At 33.5% G+C, this 25,518-nt stretch overlaps 1 pseudogene; it reads left to right on the top strand.

Moving 5' to 3' along the window:
* The first annotated feature begins 2,792 nt into the window (after positions 1 to 2,792).
* On the top strand, positions 2,793 to 6,192 carry LOC128222369 (uncharacterized; annotated as a pseudogene).
* The last annotated feature ends 19,326 nt before the right edge of the window (positions 6,193 to 25,518 follow it).

The raw sequence follows: 25,518 nt of genomic DNA, 5'->3' as shown, positions 1-25,518 counted from the left end.
ATTTGCATATTCATAAATGATTTATTTAAGTATTATTTGACGTTCAATTAGGCCAACAACTTTGATGTTTCCACCATGTGAATAGTATACTATTATGCAATTAATGTGTAATTATCAACTGGATTGCACTAAAATTAACATCTTCAAAAGAAATAAAACATATAATGTCATTATCGCATTAAGGATTATCACCCTATTAAATAATTAAAGGTCAATGCAAATGATAATTAAAGGTGAGAACTTACTGATCAAATATTATTAAATAAGTGCTTCGTCAACCAATAACAGAGAAAACAATTACCGGTAACTTTTAAAATAATAAATGTTTCATTGTAAAATCAAATGCTTTTTCCGTTTCATTTTATAATAAAAATCATTGTTTTGCAAATTTGCTTAAATAAACTGGTTATAATATGTGACGACGCCTGTAGAAAGGGGTACAAAGTCGGCAATTTCAATTTCGAGAAAAACGTGTTTAAAGTTTTGTTGATTTATTTTACTGACTTTAATTGGTATAAGTCGCCATTTCTTTGTTAGATTTCTAAATTTTAACGTACAACAATTGTTTAAATTGCATCCATAAAATATACATATTCTCCGACAACGATGTTACCGATAGCGACGAGTATAATAACAACAAGGTTATCTCCCTTATGCATATATACGTAATTTCCGGTTAATAATTGACAAACAAGAAATTTTCAAACATTTACGTTTTTTGTCTTCATTTGCTGCTTTTCGAGGATGCTTCTGTCGAGTTTTGACAGGTAAATATCATTGCAGTTGTATAAATTTAATATTAAATTTTATTATGTTAAAATGATATAGAAAAAGGCGAAAATATTCGTCAATTGGCATAAACCCGGAAGTAAACAAATGGCTTGAACTGGCGGTTTTATTTAATTCCCATACCACATTGTCCATAATAATGAATGAACTTGTATAATTATATAAATTTCTCATCATACCGAGTCATATCTTTTGGTAGTCATGGGAGTAAAGTGTTCCCGATGTACATGTCAACGACACTGATGACATTTTAATAAGGATTTGTGTAACTTATGAATGACCTTCATTTACTAGAAACACTCAACCTGTCCACGATAACATTGTAGATAATTGAAATCTGTTTATGAGTTTTGATAACAACAATAATGAATTGACAAGAGATCACACTGTACTACATAACATCATATTGCTATCTTATTTCAGGACAGTATCCATGTTACCTGCCCGGCCCCCTCCATTACAGTTGGGACAATGCCTGCCAGTCTTCTTCCCCAATCATGCCCAACCGATTGCTCCAATATTGTTCAAAACTTGATGGAAATGCGGTGTCATCGTAGTTTGGAGTATGTGCAGAGCACTCGGGTATATTTTAGTTATTTATAACTTAAGTTCACAAATTAATAAACAGTTGTTAATTGACAGCTTTTTCCAAGCGAGGAGAAGATTTTTGGTTGCACACATGACAACCTTGTTATAAGTAATCAGAAGACATATTGTGTAATACCGAATAATTAACTGGTTTCCATATTTTATTTTGAAATAATGCAATATTTTAGATAAACAAAATCGCATGTAAAAAGGGGTACAAAGGTGCAAAAATGACTTTTTGAGTTTTTGGTATTTATGAAAGGAGAATTTCATTGCAATCATTTTGGTGAAAATTTGATGTAAAAATCTTAAGTACTTTCGTTTTAATGTCGATTTAAAGTTGCACACCAGTGGAACATTTTTGAGGGCGAAAGCGTCAAAAACAGTGGGTTTTTTAAAAGAGTAATAAAAGAAGAAAACTTGTTTTTTTTCCAAGTCTTTATATAATTATAATAATATGTGACGACGCCTGTAGAAAGGGGTACAAAGTCGGCAATTTTAATTTCGAGAAAAACGTGTTTAAAGTTTTGTTAATTTATTTTACTGAATTTTATTGTAATTATTAACATTTCGTCGCTCCATTTTACAAACTTAAAATAAAAGAAATGTATAAATCACTTCTATGAAATATCCATTATGCCCGACAACGATACAAACAAACTGATAGCGACTTAAAAAAAACTCATATGCGTTATCTCCCTTCGTATCACCTACGTAATTTCCGGCGTTAATTGACAAGCGAGAAACTTTGTCAGATTGGTTTTTTTTGTCTACATTACTGCAATTCGATGCTGCTTTTGCTGAATTTTGACGGGTAAGTTTAATTGCTGTTATTTTATTTAAATTGATGGCTTGTAGGTTTCAAATATTAAATGAAAAGAACCGAAATATAGTTAATTGGCATAGTTTAACAAACCCGGAAGTAAACAACTGGCGCTTCAAGTCAATTTCCATACGACAAAGTGGAAATGAAACTGGATCTCTAATACTCTTATGACCATGAGTCAGAGTGCAGTCAAGGAAGCACTGTTCCTGATGAACTTTTGGCCAACACTGATGACATTTTTGTACAGGATTTGTGTGAAGTAGATGACCTTTACTTTAGAAATCACCTACCTGACCATCTGCGTATTGATAGCGATGATGATGAATTTACTTTTGAACAAACGGTCAGCAATGACGATGATGACGATGATGATGATGATGATGATGATGATGATGATGATGATGATGATGATGCTTATGAAACTAGCCAATCCATTAAATTTGACATTACTGCAAATGATATAGTTGAAATAGAATTACAGAATGAATTGAAAGCTAAAACCTGTCAGTGCAAACAGCTACACAGCTCTCCATGTAGTTTAAAGGTTTCGTTTCAAAAACTCATAGAATTCAGAGAAAACTGCCAAGAAATGTCAAAGGAGGAACTGGATTTAGTAATTATGGCTGAGCTTGGTCAGCACACACAATCCACTGAGCATACATTAGGCAAAAAAAAGAAACAGAAATTAAGGGAAAAAATTCGCCACAGTTACTTTTTTGATGGGCAGCAAGTGTGCCGCAAACTATTTTGCTTTGCACATTCTATCGGAAAGAAAAGACTAACTAACATCCAGCAGGCATTACAATTAAATGGTCGGACTGCCCGCATCCATGGTCTTAGTAAGCAGCCTTCAAATAATGGGAAAGGTATATCATATCAGGACAGAGAAAGAGTGCGAACTTTCATTGTGAAATATGCCCGAGACAATGCTCTTCCATTGCCTGGCAGGTTGCCGCAGTTCAAAAGAACACATGTGTATGTTTTGCCATCTGATGAATCTATTGCAGCTATTTATTCTTCTTTTGCAAAAACAATGGTTGAAGCGGCATATAAGGTCATGAGTCTAAGATCTTTTCAGCGTGTATGGCAGGAGCTTTGTCCACATATTACTATTTCTAAACCAAAGACAGACCTTTGCCATAAATGTCAAACCTTAGCCATTTACACATCTTCATGTGGTCAAGATGAAGATGAAAAGGCAAAGCTGTTAGAAGAATATACAGACCATGTACTGAAAGCAAAAACACAGAGAGAGTACTACAGAAACCAATGTGCTCAAAGTAAAAATGTGTTTTTGGAGCTCACTGATGAGGAAAAGGCTGGAGGTACTGGTGGTTGAACTAAAGTTGTGTTTGCTTCAATTCACTTTGTATAAAACTTCTTTTTATGACAGAACAAGACATGAGAAGTTAAACTAGGTTTGCCTTAAACTGATTCTTTTTATAATAGTATAAGAAATGCATACCAGGTGATCTGTTATGAAAAGTTTGAGTAAATACATAAATGTATATGTGTATTGTTTATTTTGATTTCTTATTACAGGACAGCCTCCATGCGTGTTGCCGGACACCCTCCATTACAGTTGGGACGCAGCAGGTCTTTTTCCCCCATCATGCCCAACAGACTGGCCCTATCTTCTTCAAAACCCCACGAAAATGTGCTGTCTTTGGAGTGTGTGCAGAAGGCTCAGGTACATTGTATTTATAATTAACTCAAGTTCATATAGATATTATAAACAGTGAATTGTTTCTGAATAGTTTTTCAAATCAATGCCTGGAGTGTCAGTTCACTTGCTTTGTTCTTTCTTGTTGTTTCAATTTTGCAAAAGATCAATATAAAGGAAATACATTTTAATGGGTATCACAAATAATTTAGACCAGTATCGATAATTCATGTTTCAGCCATGCCATGTGATAGATTGAAAATTTTCACATATGAAATACAGATTTATATTAACTGTTACAGGACAGCAAGTGTTTTATTTACTGGACGAGCCAGAGATGCCAGGGAAGGGGGCAGACACAGTTGTTAGCCTTGTGCATCACTATTTCCATTACCCTGGCCTTGGAGAAGAGAATGCCGAAATTCATTTTGATAACTGTGCCGGGCAAAACAAAAATCATACCGTTCTTTGGTATGCTCTTTGGAGAACAATGACAGGTGAAATAAGCATTTCTTTACCAGTAATGCATATAAATGTTTCCAAAAGAGTGATTGGCTAGTTCTGTGCAGATAAATCACTTTGACATATATTGGTAATTGCAAAACATTTGTGTAATGGGTTAAGTGAATAAGAATGGAAGAAATAGGATCTTTATGATATTAGTGAAGAAAATCATTTACTATTTTGTTAACATTACAGTAACATAGAAAATGATAGATCAATGTCATAATGTAAATGTACTTAAATTATCTACATGTATTTATATTTGTTTCAGGACTACATAAGCGGATAGAGCTTTCTACTATGATCGCAGGTCACACAAAGTTCCACCCAGATTGGCACTTCGGCCTATGGAAAAGCAGGTAAATAATATTAATTATGTAGTACTTCTCTGAAAAACTTTTGCTTTAGATTTTCAAAACTACATGTATTTACTATTGTCTAAGCCAGTGTCTGTACCTTGTTCATAACTCAAAAACTGTTGAAACTATTTAATACAACTAAAAACATGTTGCTTTACATTGGCAGTATAAAGATTTAAGGCAAGTACCTTATTTTATGTTTAATTAATTTCATACATTAAATTGAATAAACAAACAAATGTTGGTATTCGCTTGTCTTTTCATATTGAATTTTTATCTCAGATGGAGGAAGTCAAATGCAGAGACAATTGGAGAAGTAGCTGCTACTGTAACCAGCTCATCACGGAGTGGTCATAACATTCCTTAACTTGTTGGTGATCCCGAAAAACCTGTCGAATTCTTCTGTTGGAAACTGTATCTTCAACAGTTTTTCAAACAAATGAAGAACATCTCAAAGTACCATCATTTTGTACTTGAAGGTATGGTAACATGAAATATGTCATATCAACATAAATATACCATATAGCTTATCTTTATTATCATTCAATTTATATTTTATATTCCATATAATGTTTAAAAGCATACACTCTGTATTTCGTCATTCATTTATATTGAGTCAAGAATTTCCCCACCGTGTCAAAAACCCTTACGTAATTCTTTGTTTTGGTTATAAACTTGATGTGTTTTTTTCAATGTTAAAAAATCACTCAAATTGCACATGATTTGTATCAAATTATTCTTTCAGCAAACAGACCAGGCCTTGTGCAGTGTAGAGAATTTGCTGCATCAGATGTTGTCGAGTTTGCGTTGCTGAAAAATAATGCAGTTGTCATTCCTGGACTCCCATCAAAGGTCTGCATCAAGGGCATGGATGTTGAGCGGCAATGGTATTTGCATGACACAATCCGGGAATTCTGCCGAATTGACATAAACAAGGACATAGTTTGTCCCAAACCTTCTCAACCAAGGCATTGAACAGACAGTACACCAGTTATTACCTTTGGAAGCTTATTGTTTGGAATAGTGTTTGCTATTGTCGAGAATTAACGTTATGGTTCTTATTGTTTGCAAACCGCAAGACTTGAAACGGTTATGTAATTGTAACCAACTTTTAACCTAACCTCCTAGATAGCTTTCATTCATCAAATTTTGATTGGATATCAGCTTGAATCATTAATTCTGTTTAAAATAATGCATGTGCCAATCTATAAGTAGTATGCAGTGTTGATGCAAAACATTTGCAACTTTGAAATTAAAATGTATTATGCCTTGCCAAAGAAACATTTTCCTTTGTTATTTACTACTGTTATTATGTTAAGTTAAAAAACTACATAATATTAGGCCTAAATGTTTGGTTAAGGCTTAATCCTTTTCAAAAATAGGTAGGGTAGGTAGGCTTTTTTTTAATTAGCATTTATGTAAGAATGTCATTTTCATCATTGGAAAATGCTGTTGAAGTCATATTCTGTGTAAGTATTTAAGGTTTTCAACTACAAAGTGAAAAGCATTTTTTTTTTTTTTTTACTTTTTCATTTTTTTTTCAAACTGACTATAAAAACGGTAGGGTCGGCGCCTATTCCGTAGGTAGGGTCAGGTTACCAGAACCAAATGTATTTGTTTTAGACCTTATTATAAATAGAGTACATTCAGTATGTGGCAATCTATGAATGTTTGAAACAGAAGGTTTCCCTTTCAAGTACAGTTACTTGATTTTTGCATACATAAGGGCATAGACAACTATAGTTATGGTTATATTACCTGTATGTTATTTATGTATTTTTTGTTGCCATGGCAACATTTTTATTTCTAATTTGCAATGAGTAATGCTATTTTATTAAGTTTTGAAATTATATTTTGTAAAATAAAAGAATCAATATTCCTAAATACCTGACAAAACTGTTTAATTTCTGTTTCTATTTCTGAGCATTTTGATAATTTAATAATTTACTTTACACATAACTGTCAGATCTTCTCTTGACCCATAACAATGAAAATTCTAATTCTAATTACTTTTATTTTTAAAAACATATTGTGAAGCTGACGACCTATAACTAACTCTTTCAAATAATCTCTTAAGTATCTTTGATCCTAAATGTGTTACATATTATATTGCTTTATATTTTGGTTGCCATGGTAACATTTTATTTTATGTACTTGTACATTATCATTATTTTGCTAGATTATTTAAACAGTCTGTGTATAATATATAATTAAAAATTATAATATATTAGTGAAATTATAATGTGTATAATAAGCATAGCTACAAAATGCATAGATACATGAAAATACCTATTTATGGATGTACATTTTCTTCAATAGAATACATTTTGTACACTGAACCCCCTTGGACTTAAATCACCTTAGCAACAAAAGTCTTAAACATTTTGAATATTTTTTTGTTTAAATATATTTGTAAAGTGTCTGCCAATGCTTAGGTTATTTGAGTACTTTTTAAGAGCGGCGTGTGTGATCCCTTTTACGTTTAATATTGAATTGCATCATATTATGGTTGTCATGGTAACATTTTGATTGCCATTTAAAACTTCAATCATAATTTTACAAGAATTTTGTCACCAGTTCAATAATATGTTATTTTGTGTAAGATATATAACTACAAATTATATAAAGACATAAAGAAACTTGTGTTGTTTCATTTCTTTATCTAAAAAAAATATGCCACTTTTTGACACTTTCATCGATAAATTGATCGACTCCTGTGCTTCTTTAAATCAACAACAAAAGTACTTAAGATTTTTACCTCAAATTTTCGCCAAATTGTTTCTAATGATGTACTCTATAAATAACTACCAAAAAGAGCAAATGTCATTTTTGCACCTTTGTACCCCTTTTTACAGGCATTGACACATATGCATTTTAATATTGGGGGGATATCGTCCGTTTTTTCACTAAGACGGGGGGGGGGGGGCTATCTTCCGGGAGGGCTATGGTCCTATGGGCTAATGTCTGGGGGGGGGGGGCAATCATCCGGGGGGGATATTATCCGTACCTCCACTGAATGCATGACTTGTGTTCTTTTTTAGTTGCTAAACTTTTAATACTAACATGCCACACATATATATTAATGTTTTATGCAGTTTTCTTAAATCGTTAGTAAGGCTAAGTAAGCCATTACTTATTAATTTCTGACCGAAATATGCCAATCTTTGATGTTAGCTTTTGTCAGCAATCTTCAATCATTGGTTTGCAGATATTTACCAACAATTTGCTTTTTCCAAGACAAAAATAAACAAGAGCTGTCACAGTATGTGACGAATGCCCCCGAATGTGACATTGACCTACGAACAAGGTCAGTACATGAAAAGTTGATCTTGCCTTTACGTGTCAAATACATATGGCAAGTTATTTTAAATTGCCTCTGAACATAAAAAATACCACCCATACTTGACAACCTACACTGTTATGTCCTTATATTCAGAATTCCCTTGTGAATAAACACTTAGTGTATCTTTCACCTTAGAGGTAGGGACATGGGTTTTGCACGCGACACGTCGTCTTGGTTTGTGGAACACATTTGGCAAGTTATTTTAAAATCTGTCCATACCAGGGAAAGTTACAGCCCGGACACGACAACCTATACTCTATGTCCTTATATGCAGCACTCCATTGTGAATAAACACTAAGTGTGACCTTGACCTTTGAGGTAGGGACACAGGTCATGCACGCGACACGTCGTCTTGGTATGTGGAACATATGTGGCAAGTTATTTTAAAATCTGTCCATACAAGGGAAAGTTACAGCCCGGACACGGCAACCTGTACTATATGTCCTTATATGCAGCACTCCATTGTGAATAAACACTAAGTGTGACCTTGACCTTTGAGGTAGGGACACGGGTCTTGCACGCGACACGTCGTCTTGGTATGTGGTACACATGTGGCAAGTTATTTTAAAATCTGTCCATACAAGAGAAAGTTACAGCCCGGACACGACAACCTATACTCTATGTTCTTATATGCAGCACTCCATTGTGAATGAACACTAAGTGTGACCTTGACCTTTGAGGTAGGGACACGAGTCTTGCACGCCACACGTCGTCTTGGTATGTGGAACACATGTGGCAAGTTATTTTAAAATCTGTCCATACAAGAGAAAGTTACAGAACCGGACAGACGGACGGACGGACGGACGGACGGACGGACGGACGGACGGACGGACGGAGGGACGGACGGAGGGACGGACGGACGGACGGACGGACGGACGGACGGACGGACGGACGGACGGACGGACGGACGGACGGACGGACGGACGGACGGACGGACGGACGGACGGACGGACGGACGGACGGACGGACGGTGCGATTTTAATATGCCCACCTTCGGGGGCATAAGAAAAGTTGTAATATTGGTAAATCTGTGAGAGTGCAGCTTTATTTTATTATAATTTGGCGATCAATTCACGTTTACATATCATATATGTGTTTCAAGAAATAAAACTTGATTGGATATTTTAAATATCAAAATATCAAAATATATATTTGATAATCCTATTTGAGTGTCAACAATTATTAAAGTGTGTCGACGTTAATATACCATCCTCCACAGCTCCAACCCTGAAGAACACTCGCACAATATTATCCCCCACCGCCACTAAGGAACGTCCCAATAAAATTTAAAACATATTGACCTTAAAACTACTTGTGAATAATAATTTATAATTAATATACTGTCATTTAAACCTTCTTAAGTTATTCTTTTTAAAAGTATTTAATATTTTCGAGCATCTAGGACCAGAAGGCTTCAGAAAAGGATAAATAATTCGCAAATCTGACGCAGTTGTATATAAGATCACTGTTTTAGATTGCACACAACGTCACAAGTGAAAACACCGATGTAATACACGAAATCAGGTAACATCTTGCAATGTTATTTTCTTGAATAATCTACAATATTAAATTAATGAGCAATAATATCATGACATGTATATATCCAAACTTTATTTCTCCCCAGCAGATGTTATATGGTGGAAGTCTCCAACTGGTGATTCCTCCAACTTCTGTGATCACCAACTTCTGTGAACTCCAATTGGTGGCTTTTATCTATAGAAATTGTGGAATTCTCCAATTGGAATTTTCCCCAATTGGAGAGCCGTTTTTACAAAATCATAATTTTTGATTATCTATTAGATTTTAATTATGTTTATGAATCTAGTACTACAGACATACATAGAAATGTAATTTTCTGTTCCAAATTGTAATATTTGATTTTTTTTCAAATTGCCGATTTTTCCCCCCGTTTCGGCTCATATGGAAAATTCTCCAATTGGAGTTTGCCAAAACCCATCGGGGGACCTAAAATCCAATTGGTGGCCAACGGGAGAAATCAATTTTGGAATTAAAATTTTCATATTTCTTAAAACCTTTTTTTTAATTTTACTTAAAATATTTCTTATTTAATGGGCAAACTTTCTATGTGTCGCTTTTGAAGTTGATATCTAAGATAATAAAAAACTAAGTTTGCAAGTAAACCGGATTTGCAAACTTATACCGGATGCTGTTAGTTGAGTATAATAACATTATTGAGTAAAGCAAATGCAGCTTTTGGAAATCCCTTGGCTCTTCCTAAAAATGTATTGCAATTGCAGTCTACTTCTACTCGTATATTCCATTATTAAAGAGAACACCCAGTTGCGTATACTTCGCGTTCAATAAAAAAAGAAGAATTGTATATGGTGACCGACGGTACTCAGTTAGATGCTGACAATAGTATTAAAAGTGATCGGCTTGTCGCCTTCATAATACAGACTTATGTCTTTTCCATACTGTATACATATATAACACAAACGTGGCCTGTATTTAATGGGCACAATCTAAATTATGCATAGCCGTTTAATTGAAAAAAAATACAATACTCGACATAACATGACAGCACATGACATAACATGACAGAACATTAAGTATGAAAATGTTATGAGAAGCGGGATGTTTTCAATTGTAATTGTTTTAATGCTCACTTTTACTGCATTTTTATTTCGCAAGAGATTATGTTTGCTCAATTGTTTTTCGGACTTGGATATAAAGGAGGAAATCAAATCAAATCATATTTATCTCAACTAACTGCCACATTGCCAAAGGTCAGAGCTGTGTTAATCTACCCTTAATACAGTGGTGCAATAACTCCCCCTTTAAGAGTAAAAGCTTAGTAATCTCTTAGTCTTGTTTTCGGCGCTGGTAATATGCTCTTAAACAGGGTCATTTGTTAATCGTTTGACTTGGGCTTGTACCACTTTTGTATATATAAAAAAGTTTGCTTCTATAGCTAATAAGCGTAAAATATCAAATAAGTTATGCAGTAAGATACACATCTTCGATATAAATGTAATACAATACAAAACAGTTATAAAGTTGTGACTTACAAGAATGTTGGAGAAAGTGCTGGACCTCTTTGGTATTAATGATCACATCAAGTTCGAGATAAGGTCTTTGAAGACGTTTTTGCCACTCCATTTCCAATGGTTTGAATTATGTTGTCAGTTTGCCGGCAAGCACATCATCGTAGCAATTGATGAACGATAATTATGAATTGAACTGTATATAAAACACGATGCTTCCACGATGGACCTTTGACAAAGTGCCTAAAATATAGACTCGTATATTGAGCGTTCAAGTAAAACCAACGTAATAAGCAGGAATATAAGCATATTTGGAACTAGAGCTCGATTTGAAACAGATGTAATGTATTTCAGGAAATACACCTACCATATTGCTTGAACTTGTTAAGGCTCTTTGCAAGGCTCTAGACAAATCATTTTGCAGGGGATCATCCTCCCTTTCTGAAGGATTTATCTCTTCCAAAAAAAGATTAACCAGACCGATTGACAGATCTTCTTCTTCTTCGGTTACAGACACGTTTGGCATTGTCATCGTAACTGAGGACTCGTCTACAAACACAAAAAATACATGAGTATATAATAATCACATATTGAGGAATGGATTACAACTGCGCATCCAATACAAAATGGGGATACATTTTTGCACTTCACAATATAGTTCATAAATTGGGTAAAATGTGTTCAAAGAAAATATACATAATATACGGGTGATACATTTAATACTGACTAAAACAACGCGAAGTGAATTTTTCATTGAATGTTTTTACCCCCATTATTTTACGCTAACAATATTTTATTTTATGCGGGATCGCAACTATTTTATTTCTACGACTCGAATTTATTTTGGTACCTATGTTTCTTGAAACCTGCATTTTAAGCGATACAAATATTCCCTTTAAACTCATATTGTGTTGCCTTGTGAAGGGAAGTATCCGATCTTAAAAATCGGTAACGTGTTGGTGTTAATTATATCCAACATAATACCGGCGTCGAGTAAGCATATGTGTTAAATATTTTGGACAGATATATTATTTTCCCACTCGAATAAAAATTAAGTTTTTGACGATTTATTTTAAATTGCAACTGTTGCTTGGTGTAATCTTTTCAATATCAATCTCGTGGTGACAGCCTAAATTTGACAAAACTTAGAGATTTACGGATTGTTTAAAGTTCCCACCAGAGCAGTAAAAAAGAACGAGTTGTCGTTGAAATATATGACTGTTATCTATATATAGACAGACACATTTGTATGTATCAAATATACCTGATGCCCTCATCTGCCTTAGCTCACTCCAAGGAAAGCGCCTGAAAAGAAGTTCCTTGATTTCCAGAAACATGTTCTTCATTTCTGGAATCTGGTTTATGCTGACATGGTTTACAGCTGGATATAAAATGAAGGTCAGTTTAAGCATACATGTGCACATTTTAGTTTATATGAATTATATATTGTGTCGTGTTTATACTAATGTGAGGCTTAATAGTCCTTCAGGTAATATAACGTGCAATTAGGTGTTGAAAAATCTCGATCAAAACTTTTAAACACAACACGGTAGCAGTTTCATTGTATAAAGCTCCTATAATAAGGTGCGAAATGTTACGAAATAATCAAAATATGATCACGTTCTTGCATGTACTTCTTCCATGAGTGTTGTTTCCCCCTGATAAAACCGATGCACAGTGTGAACTATGTTAGAAACAATTTGCTGAAGTGGAGTTGCTATTTCTTTTAGACCACGTTTGACTTTTGTTTCGAAAGGTTCATCAGAAATAAATTTTACTGTTTCGTCGATAAATGTCGTAATCTGTCTATGATAAAGCTTAAATTCGTCCTCATTCAGCTTTGGATTGGGCAGGTGACATAGTTTGTTTCGAATCTCTTTTACACATTCTATGTCATGCTTTTGCGTCTTCGTCACCTTTTTGTAAAATATTTGTTAATATGAGCCAGTACATCTGTACATCCCATGTCTCCAAATCCGTGCCTGTTCCATTTTGTGGGAAAAAGGCGACCTTTCTCTGTCGTCCGACTCTCGAAAGTAGTATGTCTTGTTTTCTTGACTGCAGAAATATATCAAGTGTTGTACCTAAATCTAGGACGTACTTTAAAAGAGTTTTTTCTAAGCACCAAGTACACGGGCCTTGAACGGTAAAAAGCAATTGGGTAAAGTGTTCCCGTTCTTTCTGTACTTTCTCGTCAAGCTTAACTCTTGCATCAGACATGTCGTTGACCTGTAAATAAAGGTCACACTAAATTGGAGTTTTGATCTATGGAATCACTGAACGTATTGTTTGAAGATTTATACATTTTCCTACGCAGCAACTTCCATTTACAATTGTACAGTATTATTTTGAAAAGAAAATTCACTGATGCGTGTAGTTTAAAAAATATGAAACAAGTCTAAAAGTGGATTAAAAAAAATGTAGCTCTCGGTTAGCATTGTGTCAAATATATGTATATTACGAAATTTGTGTCACCTGCCATGCTTGTGTTAGCGCTTGCAGCTTAAAATTTTGGCGGGTGCGGTTAAAACCCACGGCTGTTTGAAAATGTCTTAAAAAGGATATACGTAAAAAAACAATAACAACAACACTTAAACATGATACAAAAATAGTATCGAGATATGCTTTTGATCTGCGTACTATTTAGACGTACAATAGCTTAGACATTACACTGTGGATCGTGAAAAGCATCCTAAATACCGTGCATCATTGTATATCTTGACTAACAAGGTACCTACCCCTTCTTATGACTTGATAAACGCTTGCCGTACAAATTCTTTGATATGCCTCAGAAGCTAAAATATGGCATATCAATGTGATTTAAATGTGACAAACTGCTTTATCTTTTAATTACTTTTAACGTCTTATATTAAACGCAATTCTTCTTAGATATGAACGAATTATTTTTTTCTATAGAAACACGTATAAAACGTGTTCAGTAATAAAACCCGCTCGTCGTTAACATGGTTCAACAACTTTGCAAGTGCTAGTAATATGACATTATTTCGTGACGAAAAATATTCAGTTGAAATAAATGCTTGCGGGGACTATGACATGTGCGTTTACCGTGAACGTATTTGCTTACAATGTGTTTGTTTTGTAAACTCAATAAATCAAATAAGCATTATTAAATTGTATTAATTTTCAATGAAAACTAAGAACAACTATTTAAAGAAGACCCATCTTAGAGGCGTACAATTAACACTTTACAGACACTTAACGATGTACATTATAGTGTAGAAAATAAAACATACAAAGCACACATGTACTGAAACATTTTATTTAACGAACATTAATGTGCTTAACTATTTAACACTATTCAAACCATCATTAATCAATCAATGTGCGAGTTGAAAAAATAACAGATTGGTTCGTATTGACCTTAATTCAGCTAGCAAAACAATATGTATTCAAAAAGCTACAGAAACAAGCTCAGAAGCAAAAGGTTTAAATATAAACCCGGTTTAGTGGCACTGGGCAAGCGCCAAAGACATAGAACACAAAATCACAAACAAGAAACATAGAAGAACGGCACAAAACTCCACAAATAGCACAATGCATACATACTATATATATTAAAATATGTATGTTTGTCAAGAATTGTTCCGCCTTGGAACGGTCAGTAAAATGTAAAAACCAGTTTATGTGCACAAACTTCACACTAACCCAAACAATCCTTAATCAAGATTAGTTTAGACTTTATTTATTTGACAAATAGCATACAAACATACATACGTTATATGTATAGAAATGAAATACATCACAATGTGTTCGAGGATTAGAAAACAATAAATAACTTATATTAATTCTGCTCCACTACTTAGATAAAGTGCATAAGAAACAGATGAGACATGGCAATAATCAAGATTAAACGCAAAAGGTGAATCTTATCAAAGTATGCATAAACTTGAGGAAACTTATCAATAAAACAAGTAATAATAAACGTATAGGTAAACCCCAAGTACTTCTATGATAAGAGATCCCAACTCTATCTGCAGACGGAGGGATACAATTCAGAGCACCTAATGAATTTTTTTTCAAAGGTACGATGCAGTCATTTTTAGAAACTATAAACACCCCACACACAGTCTGCCTTCTTAAATAAAAAGTTTAAAACTGTATGATCATAGAGTTTCATAATAAAAAGCATCATTGTACTAAAACTGGGAACACAAAGAAAACATTATTAAAAATAAAAGCGACATGTATTCGCTAATCTTTCCTTCCAAATAATTTGAAAATGTAAAATATTTGAAGAAAATTAAGTCACATGCCAGAACACTCCGAGTCAGCCAAAAACGTGTTCACCAACAATTGTTTTAAAGATAACATGCATTAGCAAAATTTTCATAGAAAATCAAAGGGCTGAAAGCTTAGTTATACAATGATGCTATATATCCCCATATTTTGTTTCAGGTATTCATCTTCAAAAACTAGAAGGCAAGTGCTCTTCAAAATATTGCCTTTATATCCACGGTTTAAAAAAAATCCAAGTAATTCATTAAGTCTATCTGACCAACTACCTGCTTTAAGCATTTTAATTTTACGAATTTTCTTTAAAACATCACCATAAAAATCGGGACGAGCAATAACATTAGCAATCAGCGATTTAAGACTACTATTGTACTTTGATATAAGATTATAATGACCATTAAACATTTTGAGAAAGTTTTCCTTAATTTATAACATCTGAAACTCTGTTTTAGAAGTGTTTCCGTCATAAGTTTACTCCGAGAGCTGCAATTTTTGACATCTGTACATATTCTAGCAAATCTTATCAACTATGCAATAAAAACACCATATGATTGTGAACTAGGAACATCTCCATCTGAAGAAGGGTAATTAATTATTTTAAAATTAAATCATCAAGTTTATCATAAAGATTCATACTCAATATATATTAAACCTCGAGTTGCAGATATAAATAAAATGCTTTTAAATCAGAAGTATTAGATTTATTAAGTTGCAATTGTAAAGGGTATATCGATTGAATATTATCTGTAAACACAGGATTATCCAAACTTATAATATCATCAATATATCTAAAAGTGCTATTGAATTTATCAACAAGAGATCGATCTCAAGACTTAGATTATTTCAATATATATATATATTCACTTTCATAGCAGTATAAAAAGAGGTCTGCAAGTAAAGGTGCATAATTGGCACCCATTGGAATGCCAATTGTTTGCTAATATAAATATCTACCGAATTTTAGAAAATAAATATTAAGTACAAAATTTGAAACTTCAATGATATCTGTGCATGTCTAATAGTTCTATTTATTTTAGCAATCATTGGTAAAAAAAGCTCTGTATCATTTACTGCCACATAAGTAGATTTCTCCCTCACAAAAGTTTTTCGAGGAGGAGTCAATTTGTTTGAAACTAAAGATTGCGAAATTGATGTATAGAGCATTGAAAGATCATAAGTATTAAGCACTGAGACCTTATATCGCCTTCTTTCAAAATCATTGATTAAATCAAAAGAATTATTGATAGACCAATAGAGAATAATCACAGAATTCTCATATAATTTGTTACAGTATTTTTTCACATAAAACTTAATAGCAGTTAGCCAGGATGTTAGTAAAATTGAAACTTGTTTAGTAGAAAAAAAATATTGAATTAACAATAAATCGTGATTTATAGGGACTTTTATGTATTTTACGTAAGGCCACACGAAATTGATAACTTTTTCATCGGATTTATTTAAAAGATAAAGGGGCGAGCGAGCGAAATAATAATAAAAATATTTGTGTTGCATTTAGCAAAAAAGAGGAGCGAGCGAGGAGCGAACAAATATATAGTTATTTAACTCACTTTTGCTCACATTTTATTCATTTATTAACTAAACAACGATATGGTACAAGGATAACATCCAGTGAAAGAATGAAAACACTAAAATATAATTCTATACAAATATTAGTTTTGAGATCAAATAAATGTTATTTGAGATCAAGCATATGTATTTCTTTGAAATATTTAATAAATGAGAGAACTCAAAACCACAGTTCCCCTAAGCATGTCTCAAAGCCTGGACACAAGCGCCAAAGGTCACAGCCATCTGCCTGCCCATTGGCATATCCAAATCTATTAACTAGGTTTTCCACTTTTCCTTAGGAAAACTTGGTTAAAAATAATCCTCTAGTAAAATACATTGTCATATCTCATGCCATGGAAATGACTTGACAAGGTGACTTGAAAAATAACTCACAAAATAAATATAGGCATTTGCAATCAAATATAAACTACAGCTATCACTCTTGCAATGATTGGCCTTGGTAGCCATCTTAGTTCTGAAAGAGTATTTACAAAATTCCTACACCGTATTGTAAACCATTTCAGCACCAAATATGTCACAGAAAATTCCAGCCAGTGCCAGATTGATTTTAGGCTTTCTCAGAATTTTGCGCCTGTCTTTTTTAAATTTGCAGATTTTCCTTATTTGTTATAGATATCTTGTTCAAATTAGACAAGTAATAGAAATACAAAAGACACTTTTACTTATTTTGTACTGCAACCACTGTTTGTGTCAATTTTCTTATATAGCAAAAATATATTTCAAGAAAATACAAGAATATGCAATATTGTTTTCATAGACAAAAACAATCAGCATACATATTTAACACTTGAATGATATTTAAATATAGTTTAAACATACACATGGACATCTAAAAAATCTACAAACATTTATTCGCAACACAAAGTGTGTTTAATACCTTTTTCCAATCACACAGTCTGACACCAATTTCTTTATCCATTTCGACTAATATTTACAAAATATACACATTCTGGCTTGTTTGATTTGTTTTGGTGAATGGTAAAACTCATGGGATTGCATGAAGCACATAGGAATGTCAGTCAGGTTGATGTTTATCGTCATCCTACTGTCCACGAACATTGACTAATTGGCGACCAAGGCCTCCACCACGAGCACGCCCTCACTTCATCATGGGGACAGGAATTTCATGATCCGCTGCATCGGAGGAATCTGAAATTTTAATAAGCAGTATTATACAAAATGTTCATTGTAGTATAATGTAGTATGCATTACTGAAACATTTTGATGATAACACAAGAAAAGGTGCTCGTTTCTAGGCCAAACTTTATTTTTCTATTACTGTACATGCGTTGCATATGAGTTAAATAAACACTATACAGAGATCTGTAGCAAAATAAAAACAAACATGTATAAATCATTAAATGTATATTTTTGAAGGCAACAAATAATACAAAAAATACATCATAATTATTTGCTAACAAGAAAGAAGTAAAAATACACACATGAAGTTTTTACCTGGACAGGTGTAGAAGGTATAGGTGACCGATTGGAAACTGTCTTTTCAAGGTAACGGTCATCCGAATTCCCGTCAAACATGTCCGAACCAAATTCAAACTTTGGATAATCACTGTCATTCACGATGAAATTCAGCACTTCCTGCCCAGTATATATACGTTTAATTTAAGCGGAAGCCAAATGAAAACAAAAACATTTGTCCAAAATTTAATCAAACTTTAAATGGTGGTAGAATTGTCATTTGTTCACGTTATTTTCAAAAATCAGGAAATGAAATTAATGTTTTCATGTTGACAATTTAGTCTCGATCATCTAGACGCTTGTATCCGGGTCTACATCGTTCATTGACGGTTATAAGGGAAAAGGCTACATTCTACTAAACAAATTAGCGCTCATAAAAAAATCACTATTTTTTCGAGATAGGGCACAAAATTGGCCCATAAAATGAAACCTTTGAATATTGTAACGCCTATAAGACCATAGTTACAGTGGTTACCCTGGTTTATTGTAAGGCGTGTATGCTGAAAATTGTGTTACAACCGGTTGCATCGAAGATTTTCGAAGTTCAACTACAAAAAACAGAGTGTTCAGGTCGACATACGATCAGAGATATGCGGTTACATTGGTTACAACCGGAAACATCGGTCACATCGATAATTTTCATCAACTTATCGACATATGATAAGAGTTATGCAGTTACATTAGTTACAATGAGTTACAGCACAGTTTTTGAAAAGTTTGAAAAGTGTGTTTTTCATCTGAAATAGCGGGTTACGCAGTTACATCGAAAATTTTCATCAAAAATCGAGTTATACGGTTACATTAGTGACAATGAGTTACATACTTTAGTCACATACAAGTACGATTTTATGTGGATATTTGACCATTCTATTTTTTGGAGTGAGTGGATGGGTGGGTGGGATTGAGTGAGTGAGCGAGTGAGTTAGTGAGTCGGCGGGCGGGCGGGCGGACGGGCGGGCGAGCGAGTGAGTGAGTGATTCGAACAAAACGAATGAATAAATGAACGAACGAACGAACGAACGAACGAACGAACGAATAAATGAAGAAGATGGATGGATGGATGGATGGATGGATGGATGGATGGATGGATGGATGATGGATGGATGGATAAATGAATGACAGACGGCTGACACAAACGAAAGATCGAACGAACTAATTTATTAATATATTAAATAATGTATAACATTGTACTTTGTTTGCTAGCACAAGTGCAATTGAAACCTTCAGGATTTTTTTTGTAAATTGATGCCATTTCAAACAATACAAATCTCTCTTTTTTATTTAGACGCGATGATGATGCAAGATTTTACAAGATTTACAAGTTTTACAAAATTTAATTTGATATATATCTGCCAATCGGAATGAAAAGCAGTACTTGCCATTTTATAGCTAAAAAGGACGTGTTTGGTATTAAAATCCTTAGAATGTGCTCAAGCTATATATAATTCTTGAATAAAACATGTAGTTTTAAATGATATCTGATAAGTACAAAACTTGAAGTTTAAGTTGAAATGTGTTGGAAACTAAAGAGATTTGTAAGCCCCTCCTCCAATCGATCCGGCAGACCTTTCTCTTTTGAATCTTCTCTCTGATTGGCTGAAGGCAATATTCTCGCATATTGCGATTTAATTAGGTAGCCACGCCCACACACTTATACGTTCGAGGCATATCCTGTCCCATTTTATGGCCCTTGTGACACCATATGCGCAATAAAAATACAACTATCGTGTATTTTAGCTGACAACCTAAATATATAAATAGGAGTTAAATTTCATATCTTTAATTTTAAAAGAAATACAGAAATATCAAGGAAAGTATCAATATATTTTCGCAAACAATACAAATTGAATGCTTAGCAGTAAAACAAACATATTCATTTTTTGCATTCAAAAGAAAACCAAAATTTATGAGTTTCCGTCTGAACGTAAGATGGCAATGCAGTATACATCAAAGCCCCGAAATTAAAATTTATTGAATCCGGTTAAATCAAAATACTTCTATATGTTATTTCCAATTTAGTTCAACTAAAAACAAAAGGTAAATGAACATAAAGACTTCCAAATAAATAATAACTGATTCATAAGAGAATGATTTTCTATTTCATAGTATGTTTTTGCAAGCAGTTGAAAAATCGACGTATACAAAAATAATGTTTTACGATCATTTTATTTCTTTGTATTAAACTGATACAAACAAATTAATATGCTCTGTATAAAATGATGTTTACTCTGCCAATAATATATATAATCGCATGGATTGGGTACAAATTGAGGGTGTTAACTCTAAGATTCTACGAGGATGCAGCTTATTAAAGATTGAATTACGCACCCTAACAACACATCTTTCATAGAAAACGTTGTACAATCAAAACAAACAATTTTCTATACTTGATATTACTTTAAACAACATTAACACCAACTTAAAAATTAAAATGGACAGAAACCTTAGCAAGCGCGAATGAACATTTGGAATGAAAACGGATTTATTGTTATATATATATATATATATATACGAACCAACAATTGACAGCACCTTACGTAGTTTTTATTACAAATTCCTTATGGGAATAATACCAACAAATACATTACTTTTTAAGTTCAAATTTGTCGTTTTTTAGTATATATACTTTTTGCCATCCATATAACATTTATAAAGGGTGTGCCTTTAAACACAACAGTGGTGGAACAAATTAAATAATTTTATAGCTTCAACACCAATTAACATCGTAATTAATAAACGTGAGACTTTATTGGGAATAAAGTTTAAAAACAAATACAGTAATATTTGCAACCTCCGTTTTGTTTAATGAATTTTAACTCACGTGTAATAATAGGCATCTCTCCTGAAACGCATAAATGATGTATCTAAATTGAAATAAGAGAGCAAATGGCGTTAAAATGAAAAGTACGAAGCCTACAACAAAAATAGAAAATGCTGAAATTAACGTAACAACTATTAAAATACACTAATAGCCATAACATTTTTGTTTAAGTGTATATAATAGTTTTAGAATTCTATAACAAAAAACATGTGTGTGTTTAACCATATTGATAAAAAAGCATAGAAACGTTATATTATTTCAAGATGAACGTGTATGTGTTTATTTGTACTCTATGCGAAAATTAAATGAGAAAAAAAATCCTCTTTCCCCTACCGCATACAGAAAGCTCTGTAAGGTCTTATTTTTCCCAGATCATATTCTTCCCACCTGGGTATTTTTCACAGCTGGGAAAAATAAGATCTCATTTGTCACACATATCGATCATATATGTTACAGCTGCTGGGAAATTTGATCGAACCCGGTGTTTATGTACCGTGAAATTAGGTCTAAATTTGCATGATTTTTTAACAAAAAAGTAAAAAAAAAAAAACATAACTGAGTCACACTTGTCACAGATTGCTATTGTCAGTTATATATTCTAGTTATACACGGTCCTTGATTATGTTGATGTTGCTGTTAGTTCTCGACTTGGCTGCAGTTGTATGCGCATTGGCGGTTACTGATATTTGTTTGACTTTTTTATGTTGTTGCTGTACTAGTGGTATAAGTAGCAATAGTATTGGTTCATGTTGATACTGTTATAGTAGGTGTATGCGTAGTAGTGGTATTATATGACATTGTGGTTGTTGCTGTTGTGAATTGTGTTGGTATGGATATATGTACTGGAAAAGTATTTCCAACGCTTTGAACGGCTAAATTTAGTGCAAGTAGTGAATACCGCAGTGCCAGCAGAGCTTTGGTTTTAAGATTTTTCTGTTCCGAGCTTGCCTGATATGGTCGAGCATTAACGATAGTATAACAATTAACACTCGGGGACACAATCCAACTATAAAAAAGAGAAAATTTTAGTTTTAAGAATTGTTGATTTTGTTGTTGAAAGAATATTCATGTTCGGAACAGAGAAAAGGATAATATTATAACAATATATTAAAAATAGGTTATTTTCAACTAGCACTTTAACCTCAGTTAAGCCGTGTAGTGATAATGGCCCTTCAATATGCGCCCGCAAACTTTCTCGAGCCATCCCTCTATATGCTACTACTACTGCTGCTGCTGTTGCTGATATTACCGCCTCCGCCGCCAACAGCACCACCTGCTGCTGATGATCCTCCTCATACTACTACTTATTATCATTGTTGTTGTTGATGTTGTTACCATTATTATTATTTTTATTTTATTTTTATGAAAAAAACAATTTTACATTTTTATTATCAAATTTATAACAGTAATGTCATCGATAAAATCTGTGAAAAATATGATTATCTTGTTTACCACCATTTTGGTCAATCATATATGTCACAGTTTAAAACTGTGACGAATAGGATCCTATTTTTCCCAGACATGTGAAGATTATGATCTGGGAATAATGCACTAGTCAATTGTATCCACGCCCCCACCCCCCAGGTCCGTGGTATACCGGGGTTAGCCGGGGAAATGGGCCTTGTTTTTACCTTCCAAGTGGCCCCGCAGTGCCGGGTGAATGCGGTGGTTTTATCTTCGAACCAAAAATTGCGGGGAATGGGTCTTACCCAGGTTCCCTGGGGTGCGGGGGCATTTGGCGGCGATTTTACCAGCAGTTCGTCCCGGAAGGGCGGGGATTTTAACCGGGCTTGGCTAGACCGAAAGTCAAAGTCCTCGCTATTCCTGGGGGCCGTGGTAACAATTGACTGGTGCCTATTAAGGTCCTACAAAGCTTCTTCTTGTTCTACTCAAAATCCCGTGTAAAAATTATTCGGCAAATTGCGTACCGAATAACCTTAATAGTTTCATTGTACCACTCTATTGAGTCCAGAGTACTACTCAAAAACTCCATGAGAAATCCCTACCCAAAGTGGGAGATTCAGAGAATTTCAGTGTAAATATGATATTGCCAAACCTTCAATGTACTTCAGGAATTAGACTTCTAAGTGTTAAAACTAGTTACCTATTAGTAATTACAGTGTTTTTTGTTTTATGTTTTTCTCTATTTCAACTGAAATTAGAAGTGAAATGACCTCTTTTACCATATTTAAGGCATCATCAACTGGTTAATGAGAGTTCACCATTCACCTGTGTTTGTCTTATATGTATATGTTTGTAAATAATTATGGTTTTGACCAGGTGGCCTATATCAAATAAATGATTTGAATTGCATTGAATTGATGTGTGCCGAAAAAATAATAATTTATTTTTCGCAATGAAAGTATTGTTAAAGAAGTTTTGGAAATATGACAATAGTACAGAAATTTTGGAAATATGACAATAGTACAGAAATAACATAATGATAAGGTATGTTTCATTTTTTTGTTTTTCCTTTATGATTTAAAATGTTATTTTATTTGTAAATGTTGATGAGATCTCGGCGAATTGGTAGCATTAATTTAACACCGGTTTAACATGAAGGTCGGCAAGAGAAAGGTGTGCAGTGTCACGGCTATTTAACCAACTTGCCGGAGATGGACTAAAGGTTACGATTATGTGGTAGCCGTGTCAGTGCTAACATTTTGTCATTTTAAATCTATATCTATTTTAAATCTATGTTTATGTATGGCTATGTTAATATCTATTAATGTATGTACGAAAATACGCGCGACCCCAGCTTATATACGCACCTCATGCACAAGGCACATGTGTGATCAAATCCCCTTAATACGTGACAAAATCGACAAGGTATGCACACATATAACAACAAAGGCAAATAAGATTCTTTAAGTAAGCAACTGCATATTCTGCACAGGCTATTCTGATAAACAGTTGAAATGTAATATCCATAAATTTTATGTGAGTATAAATGTTCGTTAATGTTTAAGAGCTCTGTAAGCACTCTAGATGCCATCTGGCTTTATCTTTTTCAGATTTTACGTAACACGTAAAAATGTTTCGGGGTCAAGCCCTAATACAACCATTTAAGGGCGTGGGCTAAATTTATAAGCCCAGCACCACCAACAACAAGCACAACAACAACAACAACAACAACAACGAGGACAACAACAACGACAACAGCAACAATAACAACAACATCACCAATGTAAATGTTTAAAAAATGTTAATGCTATCTCAACGTTGTGTTTGATCATATCAACCCATTTCACCCGCACCAAACACTTTAAAACGGTAAAGTTTCGCATAAAAGGGATATAAAAACATATCTCTTCAATTTGTTAAAGTTTGTATAGTGAACGTTACTTGTTATTTTACAGTGTACTGGTAGAATACAATCGTTTCTCACTGAAGTGTCATTTTCATGTTTTATGCATGAATGCTAGAATACCCTATGACTATTAAACAGATGCCCGATCATGGTATTGTTTGTTTGAGATATATATTTCATGGACTGAACACCGAAAAAAGGACCCATCAGGAATGTTATTAAATATACCAAGCCGACAAAATATATTGTTAACGAAACGTCATTCTTAAATTAACACCATTAAGTGTTCCACAGGCAACCTGACGTTTCATTTGGAAAGATCACAACGATATCCATTTCATGTAACCGAAGTAACCTGTTGTAACCAATGTAACCGCGTAACCCTATATTTGAGATAGAAAAAAATAACACTTTTTTTAAACTTTTCAAAAACTTAACTGTAACTTATTGTAACTATTGTAACCGCGTAACTCTGATAAAAAGGTCAACCTGAAAACTCGATTGTTGATGTTGAACTCTGAAAATTTTCGATATAACCGATGTAACCAGTTGTAACCACGGTAACCGCGTAACCCGCTATTTGAGAAAGAAAAAAACAACAACACTTTTTCAAACTTTTAAAAACTTTCTGTAACTCATTGTAACTAATGTAACCGCATAACTCTGATAATATGTCAACCTGAAAACTCGATTTTTGATGTTGAATTTTGAATTTTTTTGTTGTAACCAATGTAACCAGTTGTAACCAATGAAACCGCGTAACCCGCTATTTGAGATAGAACAAAAACACTTTTTTTGATGTCATTAACCTTAACAATATTGTTGTTTTGTTTTATTTAACCATAGTATAATAAACTAATTTCTAAACATTTTTTTTTCGAATACAAATCATTAGGCCATGATATTGAGTCTATGTTAAGTACCATTAGCCTTCAATATTTAATGAACAATATATACCAACTATCCCAACTATATAAATGTGTGGTTACA

Source organism: Mya arenaria, chromosome 16 (genome assembly GCF_026914265.1).
Source record: "Mya arenaria isolate MELC-2E11 chromosome 16, ASM2691426v1".
Classification (NCBI taxonomy): Eukaryota; Metazoa; Mollusca; class Bivalvia; order Myida; family Myidae; genus Mya; species Mya arenaria.
The sequence above is the reverse complement of the archived record's forward strand: the minus strand, read 5'-3'. Positions and strand labels throughout refer to the sequence as shown.